At 39.7% G+C, this 8,930-nt stretch overlaps 1 protein-coding gene across 6 annotated transcripts in view; it reads right to left on the bottom strand.

The window, feature by feature from the left end:
• Positions 1-5,925, bottom strand: part of smpd3 (sphingomyelin phosphodiesterase 3) — a 39,979-nt gene extending 34,054 nt beyond the window's left edge. For 5 of the 6 annotated variants that reach the window (XR_006822675.1, XM_046036299.1, XM_046036300.1 and 2 more), the window contains exon 1: positions 5,763-5,925. The gene's annotated coding sequence lies outside the window, so the exon portion shown is untranslated. Of the gene's footprint in view, positions 1-5,606; positions 5,713-5,762 lie in introns of those variants that run through there. The other variant, XM_046036301.1, reaches the window with a different exon arrangement.
• Positions 5,926-8,930: the final 3,005 nt, after the last annotated feature.

Raw genomic sequence — 8,930 nt, 5'->3', positions numbered from 1 at the left:
AGAAATATCATGAGAGCTGTGAAGAAAACCCCCAAAACATCAGTAAGTGACATCAGCAGCCTCCACAGTGCAGGGTGAAGGTGGCACAATCCACTGTTGGAAGAAGACTCAGAGAGCAGAAATATAGAGGCCACACCACAAGATGCAAACCACTCATCAGCAGGAAGAATCGCAAGGCCAGATTGAAATTTGCAAAGAAGTACAGAGATGAGCCGCAAAAGTTCTGCTACACAATCTGATGGACTGATGAGACCAAGATTAATCTCTAGCAAAGTGATGGAGGCCTAAGTGTGGAGAAAGAAAGGAACTGCTTATGATCCGAAGCACAAGCTCATCTGTGAAGCATGGTGGAGGTCATGTCGTGGCTTGGGCGTGCATGGCTGCTTCTGGAACAGGCTCATTAATATTTATTGATGATGGAACTGATGATGGGAGCAGCAGAATGAATTCAGAAGTGGACAGAAACATTTTGTCAGCCAATTTACAGAGAAATGCATTGAAACTAATGGGGAGGAAGTTTATCAAGCAGCAGGACAATGACCCAAAGCACACTGCGGACAAAACAAAGGACTGCATCAGGGGAAAAAGTGGAAGGTTTTAGACTGGCCAAGTCAATCATCTGACCTTAACCCAATAGAGCTGCATTTCACCTCCTTAAGAGGAGACTGAAGGGAGAAACACCCCGAAACAAACAAGAACTGAAAGAAGCTGCAGTAAAAACCTGGAATAGCATCACAAATGAAGAATGCAACAGTTTGATGATGTCGATGGGTCGCAGGCTTGAGGCGGTTATTACAAGCAAGGGTTATGCACTAAATATTAAATGTTATTTACTTTAAGATTATTTGTTCCATTACTCTTGCTCACCTAAGAATACTGTGGTATAATGCAAACGGTGATATGTCCTCAGTTGTTTAACACATCTAGATGTGAATACCAGGAAATGAGAGCTGAAATTCTGAACTCTTGTCTCATACTCATCTTTTGATCTTAAACCCAAATGTCTTCAGTGAACAACAAAAACAAAGGAATTTGCCTCACATTTTCCAATACTTTTGGAGGGGACTGTAGTGATGTAAGCTATACCATTAATACTTAAGTTCTGCTAACTTGTTAAGCATTTCTACAAATAAAAGCTGTTCCACTACTGTAGCAACACAAATTATGCTCCCATCACATGTTTAGTATAAAATGGGAAGTGGATATAATTCCTAGAAGTACAGGTACTTTACAAAAGGTATACAATCAATACAACACTAACTGCTATTATTTAAAATATGTTATTTTCTTCTTGGCCACAGACAACTTAACCACAAATTAGTCCTTGATTGCTTCTCAACCAACTATAATATCAACACATGAGAATCAATTCCACCGGTATGAATAAATCATGAATAGATTAATTCACCCATGTCAACAGCCGGGTGTTTAGGAAGACACAAGAGAGCTTTGACCTCAGTGTAACCTCATGTACCCCACAGGAACCACTAGAGCAACAACCTCAAGCTTTTAAGATAACACAGTGTCAAATCTACAGCGTGACAAAATTACTCCATTATCTACCACACAGCTGAAACCCACCATGTGTTGTACATACGCATACCATATAAAAACAAAACTCCATTTACACTGTTAAGCAACTGCACATATATCTTTCTCTAATAATGTCATAGATTGTAATATATAGTAGTCTTCATCCAATTGACTAAAAAATGTCTAAAGCCTGTAAACTTAAAAGGGCAAGATAATGATGTTGCATGTTTTAATTCTAATGATTAGCTGGGAATCTATTCCTCCATCCTCAATTTTAACTTTATAACTACACCTACACATTGTCCCAATTAAAAAACACAGGACAAAGACAACACATGGTGTGTCATACATTCATTGTGCATCCTGGGTCTTGTTGTTTTAACTTTCCAATATAGAACACTTTTCAACAAAAAACCACTCTGTGAGCCATTCGTCATAACAATCTACAATTTTCTGACAAAATTAGACTCTTTTGTTAGACAGGCTCATCCTCTGAATGCCACATCTATACCAGAATAACAATCACCACAGTCGCCCCCATTCTAGTAGCCTAATCTTCTTCTGTACAGTCAAAACCTTTGTGTACAGTAATGATTCATGTTATGACACAACAGCTGCCTGTTTAGTAAGATGACTGACTAGACGCCTGCTACTGATGGACTTCTTGGTATACTGGTTGACTGGGTGAGAGATGAAGAACCTTCTGACTCACCAGTAGGCCTGACTGCCATGGTTGCTGCTGTGCTTCCAGCGGACTGATTTACAAACTGTTTTACTGGCTGTCTGACTTTACTCTGACTTTATGTGTGATTGACAGCTCAGCGTATACACAGACAGGAATTTTAACACAGTAAATTCACCCTCCTGGTAGTCTGTGATTTGACCTATGGGGAACTTTATATGCCAAATTGTGAATATGGCTGTGATGTTTATGGGTTAAAGCACAGTTTAAACCACTTACCGATTTATTTTTATTTAACATAAACAGATGACTGAGCCTGGCAAAAGGAATTGAATTGAATCAGTGAATTAATGAAAGGAAGCAACCATAAGGCTTACCTCTCTGCTCTAATCCAGACGAATTCACTTATTGCATTGCTGCCTGGCATTTATGCTACAATTTGTAGCCTTTCCTCATTAAAATGTGCTATTTATGGTTCACTGCATTAGATTTCACCACAAAATACATGGATAATTCAAAAGAAATGGATCCGGTTAAGCAAGTTTTATTTGGAATGTTCTTGATGTTAAAAAACTTTTTTTTCTGTTGCTACTAGGACACTATTCACCACAGCTAACTGTTACCAAGGCAATCTGATGGCGAGTACAGCTCAGAAAATGCTTCATTAATAGAAAATGAAGAGAAAATGGAAAACCCCAGAGAGTGCTGTTATTCTATGTCAGTAATAAACAAAGACAATGAGAAGTGAAATCAAGTACATGATGGTCATTTAACAGATTTTCACCAGCATGTTCGCATTATTTACATTTTTATCCAGCGTTCAATTAAATCCAGATACATTCTTGGATGTGTTTATGAAAAATTCAAATTGAGGATTTATTATACTGCATCTTATGGTCTTCATCAGCTGAGATTGAGTCAGCAAGATTCAAATGCAGTTGAAGAACCCAGAAAAAGCTAGAAAGTGGACTTTGAGTTAAAGGATTTTGACATTTTGGAAAATACACTAGTTCGAGTTAGTGTTAGATGAGACAATTGACACCACTCTCATGTCTGTGTGCTAGCAGACAAGTGCGTAGCTTAGCATAAAGACTGGAAAAAGCTTGCCTGACTCTGTCCAAAGGAGGAAGTTACGGCGGTTAACAAAGTAATTCCAGCATGTATGAACTCTTGTTTATTGTAGATTGGCTGCATTTCCCATCTTCCTTGGATGGCATTTCAAGGAAGATAGCTTACCAAAATGATTAACAAGTGGTGGACAGATAAGCTGGCCAACTGAGACAGAACCTTTAATTGCAGTACAGGCTTTGTCATTCATTTTATACTTTTTTGATTGTGCTGTGTTAATTCCAATAACCCAAAATGTTGAAAGGCTCCCACTTTTCAACAACACTGTTTTCCTCAGATTTTGTGAAGAATTTTCCTTTTGGAATTGCAGACACCATCAACAACCAAACACAGAAAAACACCCATCAATCATAGCTGACATATCGGTACAAACTGTCAGACTTAGCCTTATAAGGGGAAACGCCTCAGTACATAATTCATACCCAAACACACCGGCTTACAGAGAGACTGAAAGACACAGCGACTGCAAGAGATCCAAGAGAATGTCAGCAGACATTTTAGTGGCAAAATCACTCATACACGTTCAGGCACAGACACAAAACGAAAACAGTCCAAAGACAAATGCATGCATTACACATAAATGTGTTTACAGTGAGTCAGTTTTGTGTCACAGTAAAATACTTTTTTGTGCTGCATTATGCTGAGGAAGTCTGCTAATTAGAGCAATTGTTTCTGAAATCCTGCTGCCACGGAGGTGTCACCAGAGGAGCAATGTCGACTTTCTGAGACAAACATTGTGTCTGTATTTCTGGTTCTCCTGTTCCGGAAGACTAGAATTGAAACGTTCTCCCCAGAGTTTACTGACAGAGCTCTACTTTCACTTAAAAATATCTTGAAAGCCAGCTTTTTGTTCTATAATGGACTGCACGCCGGAGAAGGAGTAAGAGGTCAAGTGGCCAAGTAGTTTCATTCATTCAATCATTTTTACTGATCAGCCTCCACGGAAGGAGGTTGTGGTTTTGTGCTATGGGCCAGAAAGATATAAATTATTCCATCAGATGTACACAGGTCACCAAAGCCTTAATGTCGAGGGGGCTGAATTCTCCCAGCTGTTTTCCTCTTGGCCCAAATGCGAGTTTGAGTTTGGTTTGAATCTGATGAACAACACAAGGGTGTTGATTGTGGATGGTCTCTGGGTTCAGGTTTAAAATATCAATATTACAGTTAAACATTTTAATGTTACTTTTTGAAATTAATATTAAAATGGTTTTGATACCTTAATTACAGTGAATAAGGAAAGACTTGTCCTTGACTCATATTATTCTGGTTTTATCAAAGCTTTTTCACTAAAAACAGTTGCCTGCTGCTGCTCAAAATGAGGCTGACAAGAGCTGAGTTTGTGGGTTGCAAAACCAAAACAATGAGCTAAGAGAAGCTAAAAAGCTCTATAGCACTTAATGGATTCTCTTGTACGTTACTACGAGAAACCCCTTTCATGTTACACATATCTGGCCAAATAAGCGCAGTGTGGCTAACCGATCACTTGATCGGCTTTAGTGTCTGGTTCAGGCTGAAAAAAAGTGATAGCTTCCAGGCTCGTTAGCTATGTGCCTCCTGCTATTAATGAATCCAGAGGGAGTGCCCTGTTATATATTACAGAGTGATGAAAACCTGCAGCTAGTGTCCAGTCTCAATATGAAGTGGTGCTTTTATCAAACACCAGTGTGGGAGTTTGTCTTTTAATTAGACAAAAAAACAAAAACAATGACACCTCAAAATGACCTTTCCCTAATTTACATACATAATGAACAATGTGAATATAATGAAACTAAAGTTGAGGGGGATAGAAGCTGCCGTAACAATATAGAGGCCAATAACACACCCAAATCTCCTAATATGCACACTTCACTGTACTGGAAAACTTATTAGGAAATCGGCAAGCAGCAAGTGAATGATGAATGATGTCTCAGCTTGCAGACTGTAGTTAGTTAAACTTTTCCCACAGATCTACAGAGAATTTCCCCCTCAGCCCCGATCAATACTGCCTGTCTGGATAAAGAGAAGAAAAACTGCTGCACTCGCTGCTTCAGAGCTTGTATTCATGTGTGTATAGAAAGTCAGTGTCGAATTCACTTGCTTGTGTGTGTGAGCCCAACAGTAGCATGTGTGTTTACTCTGTAAGCGTATTTGAGTGTGCATGACGTCTGTGTACGCTGTGTGAGCATAAACCATTGTGTGTGTGTCCATGTGTGGGTACTGTGCTTGTTTGTCAGTGCAATGTAGTGCAGTGGCTGAATGGAGAATAACAGGGATCAATGCCAACCTTTTGTTATATGTAGGAGAGAGAATAGAGCATCTATGATGAGGGAATGGTGATAAGACAACTAAGACCATCTGGCAGAAACTAAAATAGTGCTGGAGTGCACATTAGAGTAATTACACCCTCTCTGCATCTAATGCATCTTTTAATTTTCCTCACTGTCAGTCTTTTGTCTCCTCTTGTCTTTGTTGCTGCTTTAGTAATTCTCTCTCTCTTCCCCGTTCTTCTTCTCTTTTCATTTTGTGTGTCTGTCTCTCACACACAGCGTACTACAGCATCTGCAGGACCAGCAGTTAATTCAGCAAGTGCCACATGTACTGTACACACATGAAAACACACCTACACACACACACACACACACACACAAGCAAAGGCCAGTGATGTCACTCTGCTCTTAGCATGCTCCAGGGAGTTCTGTTGTCATGGTGACCTAGTCACATGCACTTAGTAACTGTACTAGTGTGGCTGCCTGTCAGTGTACGGGGCTCACACATGGGCACAGTCAGGAAACAGCTCTCACATACAGTACATACTGAAGCGTTTGCAGGGTATCTACATAATGTGATGTGACACAGACGCTCACCGGCAGCGCATGTATACTGCTACAATGAAGCATGTCAGCAGGTCTTTAGTCCATGTGTCATGGTCCAACTGGGGCTATACTAGTAACAAGTGATACCTGTGTTAAGTTTTCCCCTTGATGGTTATTTTCCAATCAATTAAGATTTGTGGCTCTTTTAATGGCTACACATTTCCATCAACAACAAAGCAATCTGTGCTGAGATCAGGCCTGAGGGAACAGCAACAACTCCCCTGAGCGCTCTGGCTTCTCAACTGGACTGGATAAACTATCAAATTATTTATCATTAGCCTGCAGCTAATTACCCTCAATATTTCACAGCCATATTAAAGCTCATCTCAGGAGGTTGTATGAGCATGTGTGTATTTGTATACAGTATGCCTATAGTATGTGTAAGACTGTGAAACCACCAACAAAGGTGTGTGTGTGTGTGTACACGTTGCTGTTTGCTATGTGTTCAGTGTGTGTTCTTCCTGACTGTGTCCAGTTTGATCAGAGCAGAATTTTGTTTTGTTTTTTTTGCCACAGAATTGTGCCTATGTTTCAGCCTGCTCATTCTAACTCGAATCTAGTTTCCATTTATTTTGTTAGCTGAGTTGCACCCACAAACCACTGCAAAAACTGGAGGTGCACCGACTGCAATTTTCTCGGCCGATTCAGACCTGCCGATTCTGTTTTTCTATATTTTACTATAATAAACACCACATGCAAACATTTTTGCAATTTTTCTTTAATGGAAAATTATTTTTTCCTTTCTGTTTTTATTTAGGATCGCTGTTAGCACCTGCATAAGCATTTGCTATTCTACCCTGGGTCCATTTAAATGTATGCTCATAATAAAACACTATGACTATTATTACATTTTTATTTACATTTTCTCCAAAACCATCAGGTCACTGGACCTTCTCTCCTTCTCCCTCAAACAAACCTCTAAATAGTGTTTCCCACACAATGACTGTGTGTAAATTGCGTTTTCATCTCTTTTCACCTGCAATTCAGTTTTCAGCAGTAGGTGAGCCGCTTGTGACGTAGCCTATCAAAACGATCGAGATCACCGTGGCAACGAATCACATCTGTGGTGTGGTGTGTTCACTGTTGTGTCACATGTATGTAAAATTTCCTCCTTATCTGTGTCTTCTAACATTATATTGGATAACATCTCTTTGGTGTGTTTCTCGGCAAAATGTTCAAATTAGTGTTTGTGTGTGTGACAGTAGTAGGTTACGGTCTGTGCTGCTGTGCGGTTTTCTCACCAGGACTCCCATTCGGGTAATTTGTGCCAAAAGGATACAAGTGGCTCCTGTGTTGGACACTGGATCTGTATTGGATTGGATCCTGTATTTTGACTAGTTTAGCAAATGGTGCTGTGTCAGGATTACACATGCTTCTGGTCACACAATTGAAAAAATGACTTTTGTACACATAAAATTACTTACCTGTTGAAAATTCTATTTGCGCCCATTTTCAGGAAATGAGAGGCAGAGGTCTAAATGGCTGAGTGTTAAAAATTTAATATCCGCACTCTCTCTGTGTTATTATCAAATTAATTTGCAGGATCTCCTCCACTTTAAATATCTATGAGTATCTTAAGCTACCAAGAGATCACACCCTCCTCTGTCTCCGTCTCTCTGTCTCCTTCGTCAGTGTAATTGTGGTTGTATAACATAGTTAGTGGAAGAATATAATACCATCACTATGAGAGACAATGTAATCAGTGCGGTAATGCGATCACGACCTGCTGCCACCCATTCTTGAGCAACATTGCTCTCATGACAACAAATGAACTGGACAAGCCATACTTACAGCAGGAGGGAACACACAGGTTTTGGTATACCGGTGGTTTTAAAGTGATAAAAAAATTAAAAGTCAATATTTGAAAGCTCTGCTGCTGGTCTGAAACTTCAGCTTATTGCCTTGAAAAGGCTATAAAAATAACATGAGGAGCAAAGTAATTCTATTGATTCATACAAAAGCTGTGCTCCGTATTAAACTGTTAATCTTAAACTCTTCTCTTAAACTGCCTTAAAAAAAGACATCATGACATTCATTGTGATGGATGATCTATCTCAAAACTTTGTCTCATCACATGGACATTGACATATACCTACAACTGCCTGGATGGAAGATAAAAATACATCCAAAAGCCTGAACTATGGTTTGGGGAAAAAGTCAGCATTAACATGAACATTATAACATATATACTTTGGAGTGAATGGGTTAGAACAGCACTGCAATGGCCCTTTAAGTGGGTGACATTATAGCTTTGATTATAATCCATGACCTTTTGTTTCATGCTGTCCTCTCCTTCATGTCTCAGTCTGTCTCTCTGTCTCTCTCTTCTGCATTTAGCGTCTCTTTTTCCTGAACATGATCTAATAAATCGCTCTGCAGAGCAGCACAGCATCACCTCTGCACTTTTACATAACTCAAAGGCTGCTGTTATAGGCTTTCTAACATTAGCCGGCTTTTGATTTAGGGCCCACTAATTTATTAGCCACGTATGACTGCCACTATGACTTGTCAGTGTCACCTTTAGTTGATGCAGTAAAGTCTGTAATATTTCTACGCAGCCCAGTATCCCTTGGAAATACATCCATAGTGGATGAATCCACATCTCTGTTTACATCCAGTGGCAATGTTTGGTGAAAATGCATGAGGTAGTGTGCCCTTTATGTAGTGAGGCAGAAGGTAAGGGTGTGGATGTACGGGTGGTAGACAGACGTGTATGTCTGACTTTTGTGTAGGAA

This window comes from Micropterus dolomieu, linkage group LG22 (genome assembly GCF_021292245.1).
Source record: "Micropterus dolomieu isolate WLL.071019.BEF.003 ecotype Adirondacks linkage group LG22, ASM2129224v1, whole genome shotgun sequence".
Taxonomy (NCBI): Eukaryota; Metazoa; Chordata; class Actinopteri; order Centrarchiformes; family Centrarchidae; genus Micropterus; species Micropterus dolomieu.
The sequence above is the reverse complement of the archived record's forward strand: the minus strand, read 5'-3'. Positions and strand labels throughout refer to the sequence as shown.